We start from the raw sequence: 27,725 nt of genomic DNA, 5'->3' as shown, positions 1-27,725 counted from the left end.
GTGTTTTGAAAGTGGGTGGAGAGGCTAAGCTTTCTAGGCCCAACCCCTTCAGAGTTCTGATAGGTTGGAGAATTCTTTGCGTTCTCACTGGAGAGCAGGATTTTGTGTCAGAATGATGTCATTTAATGGCTTTCAGAAAGGACACTCCCCTGTCAAATTGCACACAATCTATATTTGATCAAAAAGACATATTTGCACAGGTACACATTTGTTTAAAATTACATGCACCCATCACATATCACATGAGGTATCCCCTGTTCCAACTCTGCTCTTCCTGGGGGCTTGCATTCAGAAATGGCAATATTTTGTGCTTTTTAGTGGTTTTGCAACATCAGATTTTTCTCCAGATTTGTACACATGTACACGGCCTGTCCATACATACTCCAGTAAATTAACATGTCTCTAGTTTAAACACAGAGTCTGTAGTATACATAAATAGCAGGGTTTTGCCCCAGAACATCACACAAATTGGAGTTTGGGCTTGAATTGAAGGTACATTTTTTAAATTAAGGCTCTCAAAGTTATACATTTCTGTCATTTGATTACAAAGAGTTATCAGTGTTTCTGTAAATATATATTTTGCTTTCAATTCAGTTCTCAGAGTGTTGGAGTCCGCCTCCAAGACTTGGGTGGGTCAGTCACATGTGTCTTCTGGCAGGCAGGCCTTTGTTGACAGGAAACAGTCAAAATCAACATATCCTATTCAATTGCAAGAGCCTATTGTGTGGTCTCCAGGTGGCTCCCAGCCAGTCTGCCTTCTATCAATCAAGAGGTCATGTGAGATTCTAACTCCTGGTGTGAATCTCTGGAGGTGAGAGGGTTTCCCAGGCTTCAGGCCTCTGGGAACAGCAGGTGGCTAATTTTTAATTAAAATGCAGCCTTTGAAGTCAGCTGAGTCAAATCCCTTTGTCAGCAACTGCACTCAGTTCTCCTGTCAGAGTTTAGACCGCTAGCGCCGCCTTGAGGATTTTGTTGGTACTGCATGCAATTTTGGGATCTTTCTTGGATTAATGCATTCTAAACAGGAATGGTTCTTACATGGTAGTAAATAATCCTTGCTTAACATTGTTTTGATGGGGCTCCTTACAGTAAGATGGTTATGTGGAACCCCACAAAAGGGTTGAATCTTTAAAGTGGTCCAATGAGCCACGATTTCAGCAACTTTTTGACATCAGTAACAGTGGATTTTGTTAACAAAGATCTTTCTTTACACTGGTGGGCGGCAAGTTAGGTAACCATTTTGGTGTGCGCACAAACTGCGTGGTTCTCCTGGATTCTGGCACACTTGTGGGCTTTTTGGCCATCTTGGATTTTCTAAGCCCACAGCACCAAATGTTGCAGCATGATAGCTCAAACGTGGGTCAGGACACCCAACAACCCTTATCTAGATGACTGACTGATAACAGGGGAGACCCATCAAATTAGCAAATTCAACACCCAGAGAACTATCAACCTTCTGTTCAATTAGATTTCTCCATCAATGAGAAAAAATCAAGTCTTGTACCCAGTCAAACATATGGAAAGGTCTGGTCTTCCCCTCAAACGAAAAAGAGTTCAAAATATTCTGCTACAGATACCTCACTATCTAGCCTGTCGCCTGATGACCGTATGCAGAGCAATTCGACTGCTCAGGATGATGCCTCCTGCACCTACATAGTTCCACAGGCGCGGCTGCGCATGTCCCCAATGCAAGAGTGGTTAGCAAAACAATGCTCTCAGGCAAGCGGACAATGGGACGCTCTAGTGGTTGTTTCGCTAACCCTGGTCCAGGCTCTTCGCTGGTGGTACAAAGACAGTTTATTGAAAGAAAATCCCTTTCAAAATCCACCAGTTCAAGAGATACCAACGACTGACGCCTCACTATCTGAATGGGGTGCCCATTTCCTTCACCACTCAGCTCATGGGCAGTGGACACACACCACAGCCCAAAATCACATCAACCTTCTAGCAGTTCCCAAGGCTCTGCAATCCTTTAAGCAGAATTTACTAGGTTTGGCTGTACACGTCCTCAGAGACAGCACCACTGCCATGTTCCACCTAAACAAACAGGGAGGCACACACTCTCCAAGTCTGTCCAGACTGTCCCAAAGGATTTGGAAGTGGGCACTCGAGCGGAACATGTTCTTAGTCTCTCAACACGATCCAGGGGAACTCATTGCTCTAGCAGATTCTCTGAGCAGAAATCTTCTTCCAGAAGTACACGAGTGGCAGCTCAACAAAGATATTTGAAACAAAATATTTTCCCTGTGGGGTTATCCTCCTTTAGACTTGTTCGACCACAAGCCAAAACTAACAATGCCCAGACTTTGCGTTCAGGTTTTCCCAACCAGAGTCCAATGGGAACGCCCTGTGGATGAGTTGGGCAGGGAAATTGGCTTACGCTTTTCCTACGACACCACTCCTGCGCAGAATAGTGTACAAGATGCACCAGGAACAAGCCACCATTATCTTGATAGCGCCATTGTGGGCAAGACAACCATGGTTTGAACAATTGCTCAAACTGGTGATGTGCAAACCAACCACACTCCTGTGCCCCTACAACATGCTGTCCTAGCATGAGGAGACAACACTCCATCCACATCCTCAGTTTATGAACTTGGCAGCCTAGAATTTGGGCACTTAAAACTTCCTCAAAGGTGTATGGATATCCTAAACGAGGCATGAAAACCCAACACCAGACACTGTTACTTCAATAAATGGAAAAGGATTGTAGTATGGTGCCAGTCACAATCCTTAAATCCAATTGAATGTTCCCTTTCCACATTCTATACTACATGCTTTACCTACTAGACTCTGTCCTAGTATTTGTCTCCATCAAAATACAATTAGCGGCTCTATCCACGTACACCACTTCACAAAACAAGATATCTTGATGGAAAGTTCTATGTTATTAAGGCTTTCATGGAGGGAGTAAAAAGACTATACCCTCCCATTTCTAACCCTCCACCGAGTTAGGACCTTAATGTTATGCTCTCAAAACTGATGGGTCTCCCATTTGAGCCTATGCACAAAGCCAGCCTAAAACACTTAACCTACAAGACTGCCTTTCTTGCAGCCATCACTTCCATTAGACCGGTTAGTGAGCTACAGGCACTGTCTGTACAAGACCCTGTCTTTATAATCCACAAGGTGGTCCTTAGAACACATCCTAGGTTTTCACCTAAATTCATGTCCAAGTTGCATGTCAACCAATCCATTGAACTACCTACTTTTTCCCAAAATCCATCTAACGCAGCTGAAAGGAACCTCCATACACTAAATCTAAGGAGGGCGGTCTTGTACTACGGAAACAAAACAAAGCTTATAAAGAAAACAGAACAACTCTTTGTTTCCATAGCAACCGGCAGGGAGGAGGATCACATTTCAAAAAACGCTATCTCCAGATGGATAGACAAGTGTATACAACCATGCTATTCATTATGAAAGAAGTCCCTGCCTTTCACACAAAGAGCTCACTCTAGCAGAGGTACAGGAGCTACTGTAGCATTTATTGCAAACATCCCCTAGACGCTATTTGCAAAGCAGCTACTTGGAGTTCCGTACACACCTTTACTCAGCACTGCTACATTGACACACATTCCAAAGCAGATTCACAGGTGGGACAAGCGGTGCTAAACATCTATTTACCGCAGCACCTTCTCACAACCCACCTCCAGATACTGCTCGCTAATATATGCATAGCATGTGCTCTAAGCAGAAGCACAAGCCTCAGAAGGGATGCGTTACTCACCTTAATCCTATTTCTGATGCTTGCATCTGCTTAGATTTGCATGTGCCCACCCTTACTCCCCTCCTGTAGTCGAAGGTGCATAGAGGTTTCTTGCTCTATCGCTATGTTCTGCTTTATGACATATGTACTCCCGCTACGTCATGTCAGAAACAATCTGAGGGACCTCGACGTGTGATGGACCATGGGTACAGTGGATATCACACTAGGGATAGCATTACTGACACGACCAGTCGACGTCCCTTTTCGAGTTTCAAAAACAAATCATGTAATACTCTGCGACTACCACTAGACATCGGCCTATGCATAGCATGTGAATCTAAGCAGATACAAGAATCAGAAATACGATTACGGTGAGTAATGTATGCCATATAGAGGGAGAGAGAGAGAGAGAGAGAGAGAGAGACGGAGAGAGGGAACATATAAAGATACAAAAACCCCTTTTTAAAAAGAGTTAAGGTAATCTAACGAAAAAAATAAGTGCGAATAACATCGCTAAGGTACAGTCACTGTATACCACTACAAATTGAACCATGAAACCCCAAGTATAAACACTCATTCCAGGCCACCACAAATCCAACTTGAACGCCACTTAATTGTGGTATTGGTGTAACTTGACTAATATTTAAAGTGAGTGTTTGGGTTAAATTTGTAGTGGTCTGGCGTGTTTATGCTTGGAGTTGCATGGTGGAATTCATAGCGGTTGACAGCGATTGCCTTAACTTTATTATTCTCACTCTATGTAGACTTTACATTTTGTTAAATTAACCTTAACATTAAAAAATAAATCAAGTTTTTTCATATCTAATTCCAATGTTTTTTTTATCATGGCATATAGCGTATGAGTGTATATAGTATAAGCGTTTGCGGTATGCGTGTATCAGTGTTTGAACGTATGGCATATAAGGTATACAGTTTACTTTTTTTTAGCAGCGGGAGTGCCTCTGGTTGTCAAAGTGTATCGGAGGACCCACAGTATAATGGGGGGAAGCAAATTGAGTGGTAGTCCCATGGGATAATACTGCAGAACCCCACATGAATATAAATCTGCCCTAACAGTCACCATCTTGGCTCAAGTGAGTCTACGTGGATTGCATGGCAAGCTCAGCTAAGATGTGATAACCCTTTGCCAGTTTGCTTTTACCAAGCCGCTTACACGCGCTTGCACTGATTCAATGCATTATGCAATGCCCAAAGCCTACTGACGTGGGCAACCAGTCCTCCAATCAGGGCAGTCTCACACGAACTTGAGGATGTGCAGTGGGCTGGTTCTGGTGATTGCAAAGCCTTCCTTTTACAGCAGTATCACTGGGCTGTCCTATTGTCTTGGGGTCCAATTCTCTGGGGCTAAGAAGCAGCGCAGTGCAACAGCGGCATTAGAAGCGCTGGCAAAAAACAAGTATTGGATACATGCCATACGGGTCTAAACACAGATCCAGAGATGGCAAACTGGTTATAAAAACACTATTGAATGTATATGTGCATTATCTTTAGTACCTCTCTGTCTACCGCTGAAAGTATGTATAAGCAACCTGTTGGTCATTTATGCATAGAGTTTACATACACTATACCACATACACTGTAATATAGTAAATGGATAGCTGGATCCTACGTGTTGATGCCATCACACACGCATAGATACAACAAAAATTTTGAGACACAACTAAATTAAAGAAATCATTAGTGTTAGCTTAGGGGTTCCTTGAAAATTAATTCATTTTTTTCAAATCAGTTATGCTACCCCAAAAATTTAAATCCAAGATGGCCGCTGCACGTTTTTTGACGCGGTTGACGTCATCGCGGCACATCACGTGATGACGTCATCACGAGACGTGCTTCGCGATATATAAACGGAAACAGATCGGAGGTAAGATGCATCCGGCAACCACGGATGCACAGAGGCAATCGTACCGAGAGAAAGGATCATCTTTAAATCCATAAGAATCTACACACAAGGTAAACACCATAGCAATTTATATTAACTTTTTCTAGAAATGTAAAGGGCTATCTTATAGAGGGTGCATATATATAATCATGAATTATATACCTATGCAAAAGCAGAATTCATACCAGAAATAATGGACTAATGCTAAAATGCCATTCAAGCTAGGATAGATAAAGCACACTGTCTAGGACAGCAAAGGTTGCTTTGCTGTACAGAAATACAACACATTAATAGCCAGTATTAGAGTGTGAACCAAAGCATGTGAGCTTTGTGCATTTTTCTTATAGAAAAATAGAAGAAAAAAGGGATAAAGAACAAAAGGAAGATAAATAGAGAGCCGATGAGAGAGAATCAGAAATATGAAAAATATGACAAGGGTGAGTGTATGTCCTCTTCTCAGATAGAAGTGGTTATGAAACTAGAGTTTTTGCACTTAAGTCTTTGTTTATTTATATAGAATGTATGAATTTGGGTTCTTTTTTCATTTTAGAATCTCCCCTGAGGAACCGTGGCTAAAGTCATGGGGAAACACGTGTTGGGAGACAATTTGAAAGACAAAGTCTGTTTATTGAAACTTTAAGTGCATTGAGAACGATTTGAGAGACAAAGTCTATTTATTGAAACTTGAAGTGCATTGAGTATTCAGAACCTATACTGAATAAACAAATTGAAATCAACATAATCAAGCGATTGAGTAATTTTTCCCAAGGAGCGCACTAAAGGGTACCAACTTTATTTTTTGGAATAGTACATATATTGCTGCAGCCACAATATTGGCACCCCTGGTGCAGACCCTTGGCCGTCTGAGAAAGGAACCAGAGAGGCACAAAGGCTTCGCTCTAGATAGGAACTCAAGCCGATATTGGCTGCAACATCTACTTTTTCTTAAATACAAATTTTAAGGCTTCCATTCGAGCAGAACCTGTGCCCAATTTCATAATGACAGACATATTCGATAAAAGGGATGCAGAAGCTGAAGAGCTTTTCTTAAGGCATAGACAAACAGGAGTAGTAATGGCATCCCAAACATCAACTTCATTAAGAAATCTTTTCAAAAGATTGGAAGCAGCATCAAAGAAAGAACTGTCCAAATGGTGGGAGATTAAAACAATGAAGATGTACATGGAGGTAGGGAGGATACCTCGTGGATTAAGAGTTTGCATCTTCCCATCATTTGAAGAAGAGGACACAGAAGCATTAAAGGACTGGGAGGACTATTTAACAGAAACCTCCAAAGGTTTGATGATAAGGATTATCAATCATTCTGCCCTGATTCATGAAAAAACATTAAAGGAAATAGAGGAACTTAAAGAAACAATAGAAAAATTGAATTTACCAGAGCTGACATTTAAAAACTACCAAATACTAGATGAATATCTGAACAAATTCACTGAAGAGATCAAGAACAAAAAACAGAGAACCTTCATAAGGGATGAAATAGACTACAAAATTGGCAGAATTTACACCTATCAGAGGAAATATGACACTAAAGGAAACACCAAATTCAAAACAAAAACAAGTACAGACAATATTACCACACCAACAGAATCGTCAGAAACTGAAACAAACAGCGAATCAGAAAAAACAAGTATCTCTAAACCAAGTACATCAAAAGACTTGTTAGGCCCCTTGTCTTTTTTGGAAGAATTTCGGAGACACAAATTAACAAATCGACCATATACTCAACGAACAATGTTCCCGAAATCATCTCTAAATCCAAACGTAGGCGGAAATACTACAATAGGTTCCACAAAACCAAGAGGGGAAAGAGAGGAGGATCGAATAAACACAGACATAGGACAAAGAGGAATGCTAACGAGATCCAGGAACAGAGAAATCAGAGGGAACCAGGAAATTTAGTCCTAAACCTCTCCAATCTAAATATTGATGAATCTCTAAAGACAGCACTTAATAGAGGACTAAATTTCTGTCCAGCTAATAGGGCGGACTACTTCCAAACACAAGTAGACCTTTTTATATTTTGTCGGAAACTGAAACTTAGAAAATTCTTTGCAGAATCATCCATGAAACTCAAAGAACGTAATATCCAAGACATTTCACCCCTCACTGTGGAACTAGCAGAAGGATCAGTAAACATAATGAATCTAACAGAAACAGATTTCACATTGGATACTTTCATGGCGGAACAAAATATAGATCCGTTCCAGACTGAGGAAACACATTTAAGATCTAAATCGAAATTCATACCCAATTTAATGGAAAACAATGCCATAGACCTTTTTCAAAAAGCTGTAAGCAATGATTTACGGAAAAAATACCTTGAAAACAAGCAAACTAACATTAAATACAACTTAACGAAAGCTGAGAAAAAGGCAATAGATACACTTTCCAAAAATGAGGAAATAGTTGTGAAGACAGCTGACAAAGGAGGGAACATTGTGCTTATGAAGAAACAAGATTACGTAACAGAAGGAACAAGACAACTAAAGGACACTAAATGTTACTCGACATTACAAAAAAATCCAATTAGAGACCTACTAGCTCAATGGAATCAAATGGCAAAACATTGGGAAGAAATGGGCCTACTGACGGAAGAAGAAACAAAGTATCTGGTAATAGACAAACCTGTCATGCCAATAATATATTTCCTTCCAAAAATACACAAAAAGTACAAGACGTTTCCACCATGTAGACCCATCATAAATGGGATAGGTTCCTTAACAGAAAGAATCTCAGAATATATAGACTTATATTTACAGCCCCTAACAACAGGGCTAGCCTCTTATTTACGAGACACGAAACACGTGATACAACAAATGGAGTGTATACCGTGGGAAGCAGAATATTTATTTGTGACGTTGGATGTGGTGTCACTTTACACCAGCATCCAACACACAAAGGGAATGGAAACAACGGAATTTTTCTTGAAAACAAGGTCTATTTCATTTCTTAATCAGAACAATATGATTCTAAAGATGCTAAACTTTGTTCTGTCAAACAACATTTTTTTGTTTAATCAAGTCCTATATAAGCAGGAACAAGGTACTGCCATGGGGGCGAAATTTGCCCCATCATATGCGAATTTATTTATGGGCCATTTTGAATTAATCCATGCCTGGCAACATGAGGCATTCATAGAAAATAAAATTGTCTACTGGGGTCGTTACATAGACAATATCCTTGTGATATGGCATGGAAACAAAACAAGCCTTCTGCAATACATAGTCTATCTTAATGAAAATAATCACAATATCAAATTCACAGAAAAAATCAGCTCAGAAGAAATAGAATTTTTGGATCTACTATTGTACACAGATGGTGACAAGATACTAACAGATTTGCATATTAAACCCACAGCAGTCAACAACAAGCTACATGCACAAAGCAATCATCCAAAACACACCATAAAGAACATCCCATATGGAGAAATGCTTAGAATAAAACGCAATTGCAGCTTGGATACCAGGTACCAAAAACATCTAACAGATCTAAAAGAAAACTTTATACAGAGAGGATATAAAGAAGATTCTCTTAACCATGCAATTCGGAAAGCAGAAAAAGTAACAAGAACCAGCCTATTAATTGAAAAACGGAAAGCAAAGAATAAAGAAATTAAAACCCATTTCATTACAACATTCAGTAGTGAAACATACACAATAAAGAAAGTTCTGAATAAACATTGGAACATTTTATTCACAGATGATACGCTCAGCACCGTTATTGAAGAAAAACCATCGATGGTATTTAGAAAAACTCCAACTTTGAAAAAGAAATTAAGTCCGAGTCATCCAAGGAACCCAGCAAAGGTCTCCTTGAGTAGTTTTTTGAAAGTGCCGGCACCAACAGGATCCTACAAATGCAGCAAATGTTTAATTTGTTCACACATGATAAATGAAATCAAACAAATTAAATTACCTACTGGAAAAACGATTGACATCAAACAATTTATAAACTGCAGAAGCCAATATGTAATCTATGCTATACAATGCATTTGCAACAAGAAATATATTGGAAGTACGATAAGAGAAATTAGAATACGGATATTGGAACATCTTAGAGCAATCATGCAATCAAAATGGCCATACACTTTGCAAAAGAACACCAACAATCAGACATTAAGGACATCAAAATTATTGGACTGGAAAAAATTGAGCAACCTGAAAGAGGAGGAGACAGAGAACTTATATTAAGGAGAATGGAGTCAAAATGGATTTGTATAATGGATACATGCCATACGGGTCTAAACACAGATCCAGAGATGGCAAACTGGTTATAAAAACACTATTGAATGTATATGTGCATTATCTTTAGTACCTCTCTGTCTACCGCTGAAAGTATGTATAAGCAACCTGTTGGTCATTTATGCATAGAGTTTACATACACTATACCACATACACTGTAATATAGTAAATGGATAGCTGGATCCTACGTGTTGATGCCATCACACACGCATAGATACAACAAAAATTTTGAGACACAACTAAATTAAAGAAATCATTAGTGTTAGCTTAGGGGTTCCTTGAAAATTAATTCATTTTTTTCAAATCAGTTATGCTACCCAAAAAATTTAAATCCAAGATGGCCGCTGCACGTTTTTCGACGCGGTTGACGTCATCGCGGCACATCACGCGATGACGTCATCACGCGACGTGCTTCGCGATATATAAACGGAAGCAGATCGGAGGTAAGATGCATCCGGCAACCACGGATGCACAGAGGCAATCGTACCGAGAGAAAGGATCATCTTTAAATCCATAAGAATCTACACACAAGGTAAACACCATAGCAATTTATATTAACTTTTTCTAGACATGTAAAGGGCTATCTTATAGAGGGTGCATATATATAATCATGAATTATATACCTATGCAAAAGCAGAATTCATACCAGAAATAATGGACTAATGCTAAAATGCCATTCAAGCTAGGATAGATATAGCACACTGTCTAGGACAGCAAAGGTTGCTTTGCTGTACAGAAATACAACACATTAATAGCCAGTATTAGAGTGTGAACCAAAGCATGTGAGCTTTGTGTATTTTTCTTATAGAAAAACAGAAGAAAAAAGGGATAAAGAACAAAAGGAAGATAAATAGAGAGCCGATGAGAGAGAATCAGAAATATGAAAAATATGACAAGGGTGAGTGTATGTCCTCTTCTCAGATAGAAGTGGTTATGAAACTAGAGTTTTTGCACTTAAGTCTTTGTTTATTTATATAGAATGTATGAATTTGGGTTCTTTTTTCATTTTAGAATCTCCCCTGAGGAACCGTGGCTAAAGTCATGGGGAAACACGTGTTGGGAGACAATTTGAAAGACAAAGTCTGTTTATTGAAACTTGAAGTGCATTGAGTATTCAGAACCTATACTGAATAAACAAATTGAAATCAACATTATCAAGTGATTGAGTAATTTTTCCCAAGGAGCGCACTAAAGGGTACCAACTTTATTTTTTGGAATAGTACATATATTGCTGCAGCCACAATATAGGCACCCCTGGTGCAGACCCTTGGCCGTCTGAGAAAGGAACCAGAGAGGCACAAAGGCTTCGCTCTAGATAGGAACTCAAGCCGATATTGGCTGCAACATCTACTTTTTCTTAAATAAGTATTGAATCATGCTGCTAGATGCTGGTGGGAAGCCCAGATGTGGGAGCGGCTGCTTCAGATGGAGTGATGGATCCCTGATGCAATAGACATAGGACCTCATTATAGCTTTGCCGGTCTGGGAACTACGGTACCGGTAAGCATGCCGGTACCGTAGTTCCCGGACCGGCAAATTACAAGTTGTGCTCGCGGGTGCCTTTCTGCCCGCCAAGTCAGACCTGGCGTTCAGAAAGGCACCCGCGAGCACAGCATGTCAGATGCACAGGATCCAACCTCCCCATTCCCATTTAGGGCCTAATGGCAATGGGGAGCATCTTTTTTTCGGCGCACGCAAATGGGTTATAAACGGGTCCAGCAGGGCCGTAATGACCAGGTAATTGCCCATTTGCGGGCACAGTGAAAAAAATGACACCAGCGGAAGCCGTGCCTGTATTACAGGCACAGCTACTGCCGATGTCATAATGAGGCCCATAGTCTGCACTTTGAAGAGTGAATAGCCTGGAGCTCGGTACTCCACCCAGTCATGTGAGTTCCAGTGGCAATTTCTACATTAAGGGTATTTGCGTCCTGCAGGATGTATAGGGAACCAGATCTAGAGATAGAGCTTTCCTTTCTTCTTTTGGTATGATATGATATGGCATTTGTAACGCGTCTATACACAAGTGTTTCAAGGCAAGACGAGGCGAGGAAGGGGGAACAGAGGGAGAGCAGAGACAACGATCTTACTAGGCCAAATTACATTGAGATTGCGCAAGGGGGAGGGGAAAAGTGCCAGGAGAAATGGGAGTGGGCAATGCGATACATGGGATCAAAACAATAACAAGAAGTGCATCCAGCAGGTGGCAGGTGCAAGGGTAAGTGCAGACAGCAGGTGTCCAAAAGTGCAGGTAGGGGGACTGTAGGTTTACAGATACAGACCCAAGTGCAAGGGTTGCCGGGAGGCAGTGCAGGTGTGCAACTTGGTAGGCAGCGACCTGGACCTGAAATCAGAGTGTAGTCAGGTGACCAGTGTAGTACCAGACAGGAAATCAGCAAGGGAGAGGAAGAGAGAAGACAGAAGCAAAGATGATGGTCTTGAGGTGATGGTTCTCAAGTTTCAGAGATGCATGGAGGCTGTTCCAGATGGAGGCCCCAGCCGAAGAAAGAGATCTACCACCAACTCGTTGCTTGGAGAAGCGACTGTCCCTGAGGGAGTTGCTCGGGTATGTTTATACTATTCACATCTGAAAATTAAATTGGCTTTCAATAGCAAATTGAATTGATATAAAATCAATTGCAATTAGGTTTTCAATCGAGCAGTGAAAAATGCCAATGGAATATTGCTTTGGTGTCAGTTTCTCGGGACTTCCCCAAGCTCCCTTACCGATACCCAGCAGGGACTCAGGAGCAGAGGGCCACCAAGGCAAACCAGGAAGAGAAGCAGCAAGGGAAGAAGCAGGACCCAGCAGGGCACTGTAGCAAAAGGCACCAAGGCAAGTCAGGAGGCGGTCAGATAGCGAAGGTACAGAGACTAACAGGGAATCGTAGGACAGAGCATCACCAGGGATTACCTGGATTCTCAGGAAGCCGTGCGCTGCCACAGATGCCTGTGTCATGCCTTGAGGCAGGCTTCCCTCACTGCAAAACTAGACCACATAGTCAGCTTTGATGTGGAGCTTTCTGAAGCAATGCACCTGGGCTACTGTAATCGCCATTGGTTCCACATGGGCCTGGAGCGAACCTGAATCATGACAATTGGACTGTACAAAAGAACTTCTATCTGTACTCTGTTCTGAACCTTAAAAGAATGCACATGGCTTCAATTTATCTTCGACTATAACTAAGGTGCTTGTCAACAGTCAAAACAAAAAAATAGTCCTCAGTCCGAATATATTTGCACAACTGGCCCTACCACTTAGGAAAATATTAAAGAAAAACTAGACAGAGTGCTCTGCATGCAGAGTGATGTAATCCCGATCTTCCTCGCGCTTCTCAGGAGCCTCTGATGGTTTTGGGTTCAATAAGTGTCCAGAAAACACAATTCTTGGTTCTTTTTAACACGTCTTGGCAGTCGCTCAAAGTTTACTTAAGTTCTGTAAAGGAAGTCTTAAGTCCCTGAAAAAACAAAATGTCTCATTCTTTAAGTGGAGGGATATTTCCCTGATCCCTCTCCACAACTTGTGGTGACCTTTCCCCCACTTGCTTCCTGTCTTGGGAGTCTCTGTGCTCCCCTGGTATTTGTTCTTCACAGTGTTCGTTGGGCCTCTCTATCCCCCTAGGGTTCCTATTTCCCAATTTCTCCCATATCTCTCTAGGGTACTGGTAAGTCTTCTTGTTATGTGGCTCTTTTAGCTCTTGGGAGTTCCTCTAAGCCGTCTTGTGAATTACAATCTTTGTGTTAATTGTGCTTCCTTAACCCCTCTGTTCCTTCTCTCTTTCCAGGTCTCTCTGACCCTCGTAGGGGCATATGGCAAATCCTCCTTCCTCTTTATTTCTCTCTTTTCTATGCCTCCCTCTTCCCCGGATAACCTAGATACCTTCTGTTTCATTTGGTTTGTTCCAGTGAGACTGCGTCTCTAGGATAGCGGTAGCATTCCCCATGCCTTGCAGGTTTTCCAGTCTGGATACAAGCAGGTTTTCTCTTCCGCTCGTTTTCAGCACCTCTTTGCTCTTGGGCTCTTGTATTAAGAGCGGAGGATTCACTTGTCTCTTGATCCCTAGTTTTGGCAGTGGTTTGCAAACAGCGGGCCCACCACGTCGTCCACATGGTTGTGCTTCCAGGTAAAGCTTGCCTTGTGCTGCCTTTGCCTCTCTGACTCTACACTCTCCCGTATCTGCTCTGCGACATCTTGCCTCTATGTCGGCATCTGCCTGCGCCTCAGCCAGCTCCACTGTGCAACCCCTTGGTGACATGGTCACTTCGGAGGCTTGCACTGTGTATTGTGTCTCCTCCATTCAAGGGTGATCATGCCTTTATTCTCACTCTGTGACCAGAAAATAGGCATGTTGTTTATGTTCAGCTGTCAACTCCACAGAAAGACCAGCATTGTCTTGAGCCAAACATCCAAAGGCACTTTCAGTATAATCTTGAGCCACAGAGTTGAATATACCATCTGTTTCTTGAATTCCCATGCATGCCAATAATGCTTTAATTATAGGGCATTCCCCATGGGGATGGGAGTCCTGGTCACCTTGTGGGAAGTTATTCCCAGTGAGGTGCCGCTTTCCAAAACCCTAGGGAGGTTTTTGCTTAGCAGGCTCACCTCCCTACCACAAGTGGCTCACCCAAGGGAAGAAGGGACAAAATCTCCAGATTCTTCACATACCCAGCAATCGGCTGCCCCTTCAGGGATGAGAGGGAAGATGTAGTAATGTGCTGTACTCATTGTACATTAAGTCTTTGGAAGCTGGTGAGATGGAATGTGCTTTGGAATGTTGGTGGCCGCTTGAGTGAGTGAGTGAGTGTTCTGTCAAGGGCAGTTGGTGGAAGCTGGCATGGTGTATGGATGGGCCAGTGTCTGTGTCTCTGTGTGTCAGTGCAACTGCACTTGAGCTACTGGGGGACAACTGGCTGGAATAAACACACACGCTACATACCTGTGTAAGTGATTTCAATCTGTGTCATGGGCGCTACTCCCGAGGGGCCAGGACTGGCCCAGGGCCCTCGGAAGCAGACCCGTCTTCCACTACTCCGGACCCAGCAGACCCCTACAGGGCCCTTTGGACCGTGTCCTGGCGCCTTTGGCGCCAGGCTCATGAAGGGTTTCAGTCCCGGCGCCTATCATATTGATAAACAGTGTAATAATGCTTGGGTGGACTTACCTGAGGCAGACCATGCTGCATATTTACCCAGAACAATCCAGTCTGGTTGAAGTCCCCAGCCATCAGGGCTGGGAGGAACTATTCCCTCCATTCAGGAACTCTTTTCTTACCTGGGTGGAACCGGTGGAAGAACACACACTGGAAGCACTTCTCTGCTATTTAAACCACGCCCGATGGAAAACACGTGCTTCGTGTTCTTCTGCAGCAGCAGCAGGACGCTCACCGAGTCGGCTCCTGCATTCCAGGTCCAGAGTCATCTTCAGCTTCCGCGCAGCAACCTGTGGATGAAGAAAGACACAGAACAATAGTTACCAGATCCTGGAATCCAGTCACCGGAAAAACCTGCAAAGAATAAACATAAGGTTAGAAAAGTGCAACTCGCTCGCAGCCGCGCCCGCTTACCTGATCCATCCGTGATTGCAACTGAGCTAACCGTGGCCTTCTCTTTGGCAGCTTCTCTGCACCTGAAAGGCAAAGGACATAATTAAAAAGGGGTTCGGGTGAAGGCAGTCGCATTCATCTTAACTTACCAGTTTTTGCATGCGCAGAAGCGGCCGCATCAACCGCAGCATCCCGGCACCTGAAAACTAGAAAAAGGACATTATTAGAGGTGCCATTAAAAGCGGCCAACGATCATTATACTTACGTGCATTGGCACGTGCAGTGGCAACGGATATAAAGCCCGCAGCATCCCGGCACCTGAAAACTAGAAAAAGGACATTATTAGAGGTGCCATTAAAAGCGGCCAACGAACATTATACTTACGTGCATCGGCACGTGCAGCGGCAACGGAAAACTACGCCCACAGCATCCTGAGGCCTGAAACAAAGGAAAAGGGACATTATTGAGGTGCCCATCTTTTAAAGCCTAAAGACTACAGTATACTTACAGGCATCCGCTCGTGCAGTAACGGCGGCATCGCTCTTCGGCATCCCAGCACCAGTGCCACAACTAAGACCGCAAAAGACTTGAGCCTCAACACTGAACTCATCCAGTGACGTAACTGGAATCCACGCACCCCTGCACCAGATGCAGGATGGAGAGCTCAGCATTTATACGCCTAAGGTGAGAGCTCGCCGAGACAAGTAGAAAGCTAGGCTGTGGGAGAAACTGGCGATTGGTGGGAGAAGGAATCCCATCGAACGGTGATTAACCCTTTTTCTTCCACCTGCAGAAAATTTACCCTGCAAGTCAGACATTGGATAAGAGGAAGCCCAGTCCTGAGAGTCGTCCGAGCTCTACGCTTCTCAATTGAAGAAACGATAGCAGCCCAGCCGGGATCAGCGCCTCCGTAGGAATCAGGTGAGCGTTACAATCCGGCACTTCACCTAAGTCAATGCCTAGCATGGGATGCACAACTGAAACCCTTAATTATTTATTTGTGTCTATAAGTTCTTTTATTCTGAACGATGTACGACTTATATCACGCCCGTCTCTTTTAACCACCCCCCCGTTCACACTGAACCAGGAATCAGGCTGGTTTGAAAGTTAAAATATTTATTTAGGAATTGCACAATATATATCACACTATTTTTAATGGGTATACAATAAACACCAATGGGGTGATGTCGCACTAAACAATCTCTTTAATCACAAGGAGTAATGATGGAAAAAAACAATGCAGAGAAATAATGTAGAGAAATAATACTTTTGTGTGTGTTCAATCGAATGGCAATGTGATTACTATTTCCCCCTGCACCCCAACAAGAGAGAGAAGGAGAGAGAACAGGTTTCAAGAATGCAGAATTCAATACAATATATCAATCGCAATTTCCCCCAGCAAACACAAGAGAAAAACAGAATTGATTTGTAAACTTGTCAACAATGGTTTTAAAGTTGGCTTTGAATGAAGGGGGTAAAACAGTAAAAATGGTTTAAATCACTGAAATTGTTGAAATTCAAATGGGAGCCGCTTTGTATGGTTTCAGACACACACTGGCAATGATTTGAGAATACTAAGCAAGTTGAAAACTTAATTTTGAGGTCGGGTGCAATGAAAAGCTGTTTTTCACATTATAGATTTTAGCCAAACGAAAAATTTGTGGCAAACTTTTCTGCGTGTGGTAAGCGCGATTGCAGAATAACTATAAGGAGTTGAGATGCGGATTTGGGTTCTTAGGAAAGCATAGGATGTTAGCTTCAAGTAGACACTTAAATTTCGTTTCTAGCATAACGTATGAAGAAGTTATGAACATTTTCGTGGAGGTCAGGTTTTTTTTAGAGGCAAAATGTAAAACAAGGATGCGCTTTTTAAAATACAAACAAGGTTTCTTTACACTAGGGATGGACTATGAAGAAACAAACTACACGACAGCACAACCACCAGAACAGGACATGTCTGATCAGGTTTTTGCCCACCGAGATGCTTGCCTTCTTCAGATGAATATATCAGCGCAAATATGATTTTAACAATATTATTACAGAAGAACTATAGGATAAGAGAGAGTTCAGGCAGGACAAAAAGATTTCTAACAACACAGTTCTGGATATAAGATTTGATTTGAATAGGGATGACTATGGTCAGTACATAGGCTAGTGACAATCCTATGCTATGGATACTCACTACCAGTGTTTTGAATGGAACCGTCAGGGATTCTGGTCAGGGATATTTTCTGGGACAGACTGCTGGGCACACCGGACTGGTCTGGTTCCGCGATCATCAAGGCGCTCTAGACACCACACAGCAGGACTGGATAGCAAGGCGCTCTGGTCTACACTGCACAGCACGACTGGACTGGATCTGCAATGGCTTTCTGGTCTGCACAGCACGGCACCAGATTGGGTTTTAATCTGCCCTTCTGGTTATGAAGATAATTCTTTGGCAGGTAAGCAGTTACAGCACAGCCTGGCTGCTTATTTTGGTTTCCCCTTTAAGTCGAGGGATGGGTTCTGGAAGTTAGTCCCAGCTGAAAGTGGTTTAGCTATGCTCTGAGCCTTTCTGCTTGCAAAGCTTTTGGAGTCTGGAACAAGGAGTATGGATGGATCTCCTTCAAAGTGCTTTGCCAAATTCGGGATGGTGGATGGATCAGTGTCCTTTTTCTAGGTCCTCAGCTGTCTCTATTTATGTGTTTGATAAAGGGATGGGTATGCTGAATTATCCTAGGCGCACCCCCTAGGTAGTCTATTGGCTAAAGTCTGCTCTCTCCCTTGATTGGAGGAGAAAACAGTGTGTCACCATGATGATGGAGTTTATGAGGCAAAACATCCTCCCCTTTGCCTTTTGCACATAAAATCTATTTTTGATATAATAGATCTTTACATGTGTACAATCTTTATACCAATAACAGACATAGATCACATATTTTGTGGAGCAAACCATCTTCCAATCCTCGTTGCGGTGGGATCTTGGGTCTGGATTTGACATATTTCCACACTTTTTGCCCGGGACACAACATCTGATTTGTCCACAATTTTGTACATGTGTGGATGATATCTGGGCCTATTCGTATGAAGTTTCATGCTTCTGACATAAATACAATTGCTACAAAACCAGAATTTTCACTGTGCCTTCCCTGAAAATCGCACAGATTTCTGGCACCTCTTAAAATGTGCACAAAAAAATCCCATTAACACTGCTACTAATTCTATAATTTTTACAATTCGCACAGTCCTTTATCAGTCTTTTCAAAAATATGCTTTCTGTGCTTTGGGAATCAACAAAAATGTCTGTCCACGCCTCCATCTCCATCTTGTAGCTCAGAAGCAATCTCAGCCCTCTTCCTCTGGCAGAGGCCACTGTTGACACTTTACCATCTGAATATCCTTTCAGCCAAGGAAGGTCCATTGTCTCTCCTAGGAGCAGCCCCAGTGCCCCTCCCCTCTTAATCAACAGCTAAATGTGAGTTCCTGGTCCAGAGAGCAGAAGGGAGGTGCCTTGCTCAGTGGGGGAGTTGCTTTGTAGTTTTGGCTTGCATCAGGCTTACTTTAAAAGTCACTTTGTTAAATTTTTCTTTGTTGAAAATAAACTTGCAATTTTAAAACAGGCAACTAGAATTCTAATTCCAGTGTCTAAACCATGGATATTAAATAGTTGCAACCTATATTACTTTTGATAACAGGTCACTTAATTTATAGACATTTGATTTCAATTGCACAAGTTTAAGCTTCTGATGCAACTAATGACAGCTGGTACTGTGCCCATATTTTGACAGATTTTCACAGGCAAGCACACTTTTTACTGTGGATATTTTGATGATAGATTCTGCTTTTCCTGACATTGAGTGTTCAGAATGATTCCTTAAATGAAGTGGCGGGTAACACCCAGCAAAGATATTGGATGTTTTGTGGTGTTTTGGTCGGGTATTTTGTATTTTCATCAACCAAGAAAAAGGGATTTACGAACAATTTCTGGGTTTCCTTCAATAAAACACTGCCTTTCATGCAGTGTTCATTTTTGCTTAGTGGGCAGCCCAGTAACATGTTTCAGCAGTGTGGTCTCCTTTCCACTACTGACAACAGGCAAATTAAATTTGGCAGCCATCTTTCTGTATTTCAAAGCGCAATTTTCATAGGTTTGGCGCGCATACGGCTTTTGCAGCCATTTTTGATGATTCTTTCACCATAAGCAAACAGGGATGTCGCAGGGCAGAGCCTAGTGGGTTAAAACATCCCACAAGCCCCTCCTCGCGATTTGACTTTTGACCGCCCGTCAAGGGGAAGTCGCAAGATTGGGATGTTCAGTTTTTTCTTTCTGGTCCAAATGGCAAAATTCATCTGCTTCTCCCATTAGTGGTGGATCGACAGGTTCCCCTCGCCGGTTCCGGATGAGAGTATGGAGCAATACCCCGGGCCCCTTGGGTTTTTCCTTCCAGTCCCTGAGTGGTCCTCCTCAGTGCTTAGGATGCATGGTTTCAAATTCTAGGATGACAAAACAGAGCATATTTGTAGACATTTCCCCACCGCTATTCATGTAGTGGGTCAGACGCATACATTTTACATATAATGACGATCTTCTCTATTTGCAATTGATTACTCATTTTCAACAGGTAGAATAGTTTTATAGTTGGAATTCTAGGGAGCTGGAGTGACCCCCTCTGGTTTTCCAGATGAATTCTCTAGTTGCTGCAGAGTGTGCCTAGGATGGCAACACTTCAGTTGGTTGATATGGACCCACTTATCTTCCCCCTCTGCCAAACTGCCTTTGGGGATACAGATTTTGCGGGCGACTGGTGAGATTTTGTCTACAATTTCAAAAGGTCGCCACCAGCTAGGAATAAATGTGCGCTGTTTGACCTGGTTCCTTTGGAAACTGTATAAGTAGACCCGGTCTCCTACTTGGTATTCTTTTCTAGTAGTCATAAGGTCATAGTGGGTCTTCATACTGTCTGCAGATCTTCCCAGATTTCTCTGAGCATAGGCAAAAGCATGTTGAAGGTGTTTTCTCAGATTTTCAACATACTCATGAGTTGTGGAGGCATTGATCAAAGTCTGCTCTTGGATTCTGTAGAGCAGATGCTGGGGAAGCACCATCCTTCGTCCAGTCATCAGTTCAAATGGTGACATTTTAGTTGCAGATGAAGGGGTAGATCTGATGGCCATCAGGACAAGAGGTAGCCAGATGTCCCAACTTGCCCAGAATCTGCCACACATTTTTTTAATATGCTCACAATTGTATTGTTGTATCTCTCAACTCTCCCACTAGAGGCTAGCCGGTAGGTAATGTGTAGTTTCCTTTTGACCCCAAGTATCTCCCACATCTTTGTCATCACTTTGCTAGAGAAGTGACTACCTCGGTCTAACTCGATCCTCTGGGGTAGTTCAAAACGCGAGAAGATGCGGTTGATCATCAGGGCAGCTGCTGTTTCTTCCTTGCAATTTGGAGCCGGGAGACATTCCACCCATTTAGTGAACAAGCATGTCACGGTCAACAATGTACTTGTTGCCCCTAGAGGAGCGAATCACGGGCCCGATAAAATTGACTTGTAAATCTGACCAAGACAGTGTCATCCCCCTCTTTTGGAGAGGCGCACGGTGAGTGAGAGATGTTGGCTGAAATTGTGCACACACAAGACACCCCTTCAAGTATTGGTCGAGGTCCTGTCCCATGTGTGGCCAGTATGCAACCTCTCTTAAGATTTCAAGTGTTGTATGAAACCCCCTATGACCGGCTGTGGCCGCATCATGGGCGTGACTTAGCATCAGGCTTCGGAATGAGGTGGGGACCACCCACTGATCATGGCCAGCTAGGGATCTCCTCACCAACAAATCGTCTTGGATTTGGAACATTTTTGGACATTCATCAACACTCTGAGGTCATCTTTCCCTATGTAATCGGTATCCGTCAGGGGAAAGTTCTCAGGGTCCTCAATGTGTTGATAAAACTTAGCAATTATTGGATCCCCTTTTTGAGCCGTAATCAAATCAGCATCTGGGGTCTCCTTATTCCATTGTGCAGTTGAGAGTTCATTGTGAGCATTTGTCTGGGACCTAGTTGTTAGGAAAGATTTCTTAATTGTAGATAATTTTCCTTCCATGTGGCAACCCCTAAACTTTTTGCTGTTGTTTTCACCCTGATCTAGACTTTGCCAGAGAAGCGCAGCCTTCTGCCGCACTCCTCTGGGCTTTCGCTCCATTCTTACGGGGAAACTGACATGCCCTTAAGACAGTCAGTACCGGGAAACGTTGTTTTCCGTAGTTCTTTTCTCATGTTGCAGCTTTCGTGCAACATGACACAAGAGTGCACCGTAACTTACATTACCGCGCTCTTGGGTCTCTAGTCATTCTACAGGCCCTAGAAACTCTCGATGGATTTATAACGAACTGTGCAAGTATGTCACGGACGGGACTGGTGGCAGCGATCGTTTCTTTGTGTTTTGAACTCCCTTTTGCCCTGTTAACCGCGCTTCTCGCATTTGGCCAAAATGGGTGGCCTGGCTTCCAAAATGGCCATGCCACGAGGTTCTTTGTCCTGTCCGCTGACCGTCTTGCCCCTTCACCTTCCCCAGGTCGAGCTGACCCGGGGCCATCCTTATTTGGGCATGTACTTTCCCGCGAAACACATATGCTTTTGCAGGCTTCTGCATGCCTTGTGTGTGCCTCCAGGATGTGGGCTGGGATGTCTGGTCCCAATACACAACCTGGGTGCCAGAGAGTCTAGTGTGTCTTGAATGCCTGGGACCACCGTGGTCCGTGATAGGTCCACGTATGGTGTGAGTGTTTTGTGAGCAGATCTCCCATTGGGTCCCCTCCGTTTTGGCGCGAAGGGAACTCTGGATAAGAGGAGGCTGGAAACACCACTACCATGTCAATCTCCTGAGTTCTCACGAACGATGGATACAGGAGCCAAGTATCCTGTAACTAAGAGGCTGAACCGAGGAATCGCTGGTGACCCGCTGAAGGACTGCTCCTCTGCACTGCTGTCGCCCTCTGAAACCATTCTGCCTCTGATCGAACGAGAAGGCCTGTACTGGTACTTCTACCCTTTGGAATAGTGGGAACAACTATTCTTGGCATCTTCATCATCTCCTGCACGTAAGCCTTCGGAAGCGTCTCTGGGCCATCCAGTGGACTGACCAGCCTACACAGGAGTCTTGCTCTGTTACCGCCATCAGGTTGTGTTGTATTCCGAGTCCCCGCCACTCTCACATGATTCGTACACTTTGCATTCCCAGGTCTGAAGTGAAAAGTGTACATTGGGCTGAAATACACACATACGCTTCGTTGCCCTGCTGTGGTAACAATCTGTGCGGGTTCACTGCGTTTGGGACATCCTCAACTCTAACGTCTGCTGCCCCGGAATCTACACTGAGCTGAGATGTCCCCTGCTCGTATCTGAACCTGCCAGCACTGAAAATGACGTGGAGAAGCCTGGGTCTGCCTGCATCGGGGACCGGTGAGTAGCAACGCTAGGAACCGTTCGCCCTCCTGCAGTAGCCCGTAGCATTTCCTCGCTGTGTTAAACAGCACGCCTTTTTCGCACTCGCGCTCTGCTTCTGCCCGCAAGTGGAGGCCGCGCTTGAGTAGCGGCTCCGCTTGAGTAGCAGAGATCTGTTCGTCCTCGTTTGTTCACTGCTCTGAACTGCCTGACTTCCTTGAAGAGACTCCCCTTGGCCCGTTGACACCAGCGTGTGCAGGTATTTTTGAGCACAAGGATCCACTCTTCGTAGGGCTCGGACTTCCTTCTAGTTAGGTGGCCTCTGAAGGCAAACTGGGTCTAACGATTCCTTGCACTGCCTGTTTTCCTCCCCATCTAGGTGGTCTGCATATTTCGTGCTTCGAACTTTTTAGACCCTTCAGTAATTGTATATATATTGTTTTTGATTGTGATGTGTTGGTTTACTTGAGTTTTACTGTGATTCTTTACTATGGTCAATGTTACAGAGGGCTTGTAATAAATGGGCCTCATTCCGAGTATGGCGGTAAGGGATAGCGGCCACCGGTAACGAGACCGGTGGCGGTGATCCCTTACCGCCATACTCCGAGTTCCCTTTGCGCCCTCGCCTTTAACGCCTGCTTTGAGCAGGTGTTAAAGTCGAGGGCGCAAAGGGGCCTCCAAGCCAATAACGGTGACCGTAATGAACGGTCACCATTATTTGCATCTTCCCCATTCCCATTGAGCCCTATGGGGGCTCATTTGGGAATGGGGAAGAGCCTTGGTGAATGGGGAATTACCACCCCGCCAACCTTGGAATGGGGCGGTAATTTCTCCATCCACCAAGGTGCTGCCGGTCCGGGTACGGCGTCCATCAAGGCGTTAATAGCGCCATTGGTTAGCGCCGTACTCGGAATGAGGCCCAATGTGTCTATATTTTTAATATAACACCTGCTTGGAGTAATTTGTAAGTGTCCTTGCTTTGTGTGCTCATTGCAGGCTTTCAGTCACTCTCACCACTCTTGAGGCCTAGTCTTGACCGCCGCCATCGCTACCCTGATTGGTCTGGCTTGTCCAGAGGATACACTGTTCCAAGAAACCAGGCTGGTCTTCTGAACCTCTGCCCCTCCAGAACAGAGTTCAGAAATCCATCTTAACACTAGTGATAGCAGTAACCTGGATTTCCCCAAACAGGGACTCGATCTCAAGTAGATCCCCTTGGATGGCTCCGGTTTTGGCCAGTTGATCAGCTAGGTCATTTGCAGTTTTGTCTGGTCCCTCTACTTTAGAATGACCCTTGATCTTTTTCCAGTAGATGGTCATCCCATTCGAGGTGACCAGATCATCAATATTTTGTGTTAATTTCCCATGTTTCAATGGTTTGTTATTAGCGCATAGCATGCCTCTGATTTTTCCAGTTAACCAGGTGCTCCACAAACCCGTTGTGTACATAATCCGAATCAGTTTTTATGACCAGTTCGTGGAGTTGATGTTAGACAGCAGTGAGGATGGCTTGATGCACAGCCATCAACTCTGCCACTTGACTACTTCGGGGACCGATTTTGTACCCAATTGAGGGTTCTGGGGCATCATTCACCCATGCATTCCCTACGCCGGCCACAAGTTATTTTTCCCCGTTGTTGTCAACATGGTAGGAGCACCCATCTGCATAGACAGTGGGCATTCCCTCACACTTGTCTTCTTCAAAGACTTTGTGTGGGGAATTAAGATATGCCTCCATGTTGTCCTTGATTTTAAGACTTTCATCCCGAGACAGTTTTCTCTGGCACCAGCATGCAAGTCAGCCAGACCTTGCGTGAGGGGACTCTTCTTGTTTTGGCCATATCTGACCTCCACAAGAAAGCCTTGCATTGACAGAATCCAGGAAGTAATTCAGGAATTACTCACATTTCCGGCCCGGATTCTGTCACTTTGGAGGTATTGCAGAAGCTGGTTTGGAGTCTCCACTATGATGTGTTCCCACTCGATAAACAGGCGGTAATTCTTCAATGCCCACACAGTTGCCAGGAGAGCCTTCTCACAATCGAAACAGAGGATAAAGTTTTACTCGCATAGGAGATTACTTTATTGACCTTGTCATGCTTTTGATAAAATACTGCAGTCAAGCATGTATTTGAAAACTGTCTCCAAGAAGAACTCTTTGTTTCTGACAGGGTAAGCTAGGCAAGGCGCTTGTGAGAGGCTTCGTTTGAGTTGCCTTATCGCCTCGGCTTGTTCTGGATCCCACTCCCACTTGACCCCCCCCCTTCAAAAGATGGATCAGGGGGTCTTGTGATCTCTGCGTAATCCTCAATGAACTTTCTGCTGTAATTAGTTAGTCCAAGGAGGGTCCTTAGTTCCCGCAGAGTTGTGGGGTCTTTTCATTTCTGGAGGGCTTCCACTTTCTTTTCCTGGGGACCCTGAGGAGTTATCTCATGCCCCAAGAAATTGACAGGGTTCTGCACCACTGTGTCTTTTGAAAGGAGAGTTTTGCTCCGGCAGCCCTCAACTGTGTCAGAACATAACGGATCTCCGCTATGTGTTCCTCCACAGTTGAGCTTTTGACTAAAACATCATCTACATAGGCCAGATAACCCCTTTCACCCAGGTCGGGCATGGCCTTGTGCAGAAAAATGTTGAATTAATTGCCGGAGTTGATGTATCCGAAGGGAGTCTGGGTCCATGTGTACTGATGCCCCCCAAAGGTGAAAGCCAGCTTGTATTGGTCCTCCCTACTGACAGGTACGGTCCAGTACCCATTGGTCAGGTCTATTGCAGTGAATACCCTTGACCCCTGGATCTGGGCCAGCCCTTGGTCAATGTAGGGAAGAGGCCATCGGGAAGTATGGACCCATTTGTTGAGCTCCCTTAGGTCGGCACAGAGTCTCCACTGGTCGTTTGGTTTCAAAATCCCCAGCACCGGATTATTGAAGGTGCTGTGGACTGGACGAATTATCCCACGGGACTCAAGGTTCTTAATTATTTCAGTAAGGGACTCCATTTTTGCGAGAGGCAAGCGATATTGCTTCACAAACACTGAAGTCATGCCAGGGTCCGTGGGAATTGTTGTGTGGATGTCGGTGCGACCACAGTCATATGAGTCCACCGCAAAGAGATCTTGAAAATCTAAGAAAACTTGTTTCAATTTTTGCTTTTGCTCCAGAGTCTCACAGGCATCAGCTCGGTTGACTCTCTCTTCAACCATCTGCCTGAAGCCTGGAAAGACTTCCGGTTTTGCTATCTCAGCGGCCTCCTCCAGCTGGCTGGAAAAGTCCCTGGTCAAAGTGCAGATTTGGACTGGTGACTTCAGGTGGGAGAGGCAGTCCTCATGGATCTGGAAAATCACCTCATCCCTCCTGAAGTCACAAGTCACATCTTCCTTACAGTAAGGGCAGGAAGTGTACACCAGGAAATTCCCCCCATGCCGGGTGAAGATCCTGTCTGGTGTTGCGTCATCGCCACTATCACTGTCAAAACTGTCCTTGCACATTGGTCCTAACAGTTCATTACTTAATCTATGGAAAAATGTCAGTCATCAACCGCCATTCCAAATATGGTCCCTGCTGCTATAGTGATACTCTTTAAGTCCCTGTTATCCACCTCTATTGGAATGGTGTTGTGTTCTATGTTGACTAGTGGTGTCGGGTTTACCCCCCCAACCCTTGCTGTTGGAAATGAGCATTAAGATGAATATAGGCGTCAGGGTTTTTCAGTTTCTGTCCTCTTTTAACTTTCACTTCCACAGAGAATTGTCGGGTACTTTCTGGGATGGTGACTTCCTCTCCAATCTGAATTTCAACTGCATAAGGCAGCAGTTGATCTGACCTAAATGCTTTCTCTGGGTCATCAAAGCCCATGGGATTACCTGCTAATCAAGACCAAGCTTTGAAGTTTATTAGGTCCAAACTAATGGCAAAGCGATTGAGAATGTCACTGCCTAAGTAAAATGCGGCAGGGACATCTCGCACAACACAACAATTATGGGCTATGCTGTTGTTGCCTATGGACATTTTGAGCATTCACCTGCTAGGCAGGAGATGTTTGGAATTGGGTGTTTCCAGATCCATTTCCCATTTGTCTATCAGTTTAAATGTGGGAATGGCTGGATCTTTTGGGAGTTTGCAGAACATGGCCTCGCTGATGAAGCTCTTACCGTTGTTCACACACACTCGGGCGAGAACAGAGTCCTTCACTTGACTTAACTGAATAGGGATGAACAACTGCTCTCCAATTTTCTTAATATCAGCCAGGTTTTGAGCTGATTTTTCATCTTTCTGGACTATAGGAGCGGGATTTTCTGATTGTGAATTTGTAAAGAATTTCAGAGTGTTTCCTTCCAGTGTGGAATGCCACCTTAGACTGGAAGGAAGGTTGATTTTCAGAAATAGAGAGGACGCCCCATCACCACTTTGTTGTCCTACTGCTATTACTGTCACGTCTGGGATTTGGTTATTTTGGAAGTGAAATTCTATTTGGTCATGTTTTTGTACAGCCATGTGGCATGTGCCGTTTAACCTAACATGGTTGACACTCAGTTTTAATTTTATCAGTCGATTAGTCTGGGTCCACAGGACCTTGTTTACACAATCTATGAGGGGTGACAATCTACACAGGATGTCATTCCCTAGTAAACAAGGGGTGCCCTCTGGAGTCACAATTATGACTGGATGCTTCACCTTGTGTCGCCCAATTTTAATTTCCAAATCCGCAGTCCCCTCAATGGGAATTTCCTTCCCGTCAAAGTTTGTGAAGTTGTCCAGGAAGAGGGGTGAGAGGAATTTGGTATTTCTCCCCCCTTCCTGAATTCAGTTGGTCAAAGGCCCTTTTTGACAGAAGGGTAGCTTGGGATCCTTTGTCCACCAGTGCCAAAATTGTA

The sequence above is a fragment of the Ambystoma mexicanum genome, chromosome 12, assembly GCF_040938575.1.
Source record: "Ambystoma mexicanum isolate Mex_15411 chromosome 12, UKY_AmexF1_1, whole genome shotgun sequence".
NCBI classification, from domain to species: domain Eukaryota; kingdom Metazoa; phylum Chordata; class Amphibia; order Caudata; family Ambystomatidae; genus Ambystoma; species Ambystoma mexicanum.
This window is presented reverse-complemented; position numbering follows the sequence as displayed.